The following is a 350-nucleotide window of genomic DNA, read 5'->3' as shown; positions in this document are numbered from 1 at the left end:
AATTGGAAGTGGGCAGAAACACACAGAATAACTGGCTGTAGAGTTGGTTTTCAGAGAAACAAGTATGTTAACTTATTATGTTTCCAAGATATTTGCAAACATACACTACCAGTCAGAAGTTTCTGAACAGTAAGAATTTTAATGTTTTTAAAAAAGTCTCTTCTGCCTGCCAAGCCAGCATTTATTTGATCCGAAGTACAGCAAAACAGTACCATTTTGGAATATTTTTTACTATTTAAAATCATTGTTTTCTATTTGAATATATTTTAAAATGCAATTTATTTCTTTGATTTCAAAGCTGAATTTTTAGCATCATTACTCGTGTCACATGATCCTTCTAAAATCATTCT

Source organism: Garra rufa, chromosome 12 (genome assembly GCF_049309525.1).
Source record: "Garra rufa chromosome 12, GarRuf1.0, whole genome shotgun sequence".
In the NCBI taxonomy this organism is placed as follows: domain Eukaryota; kingdom Metazoa; phylum Chordata; class Actinopteri; order Cypriniformes; family Cyprinidae; genus Garra; species Garra rufa.
This window is presented reverse-complemented; position numbering follows the sequence as displayed.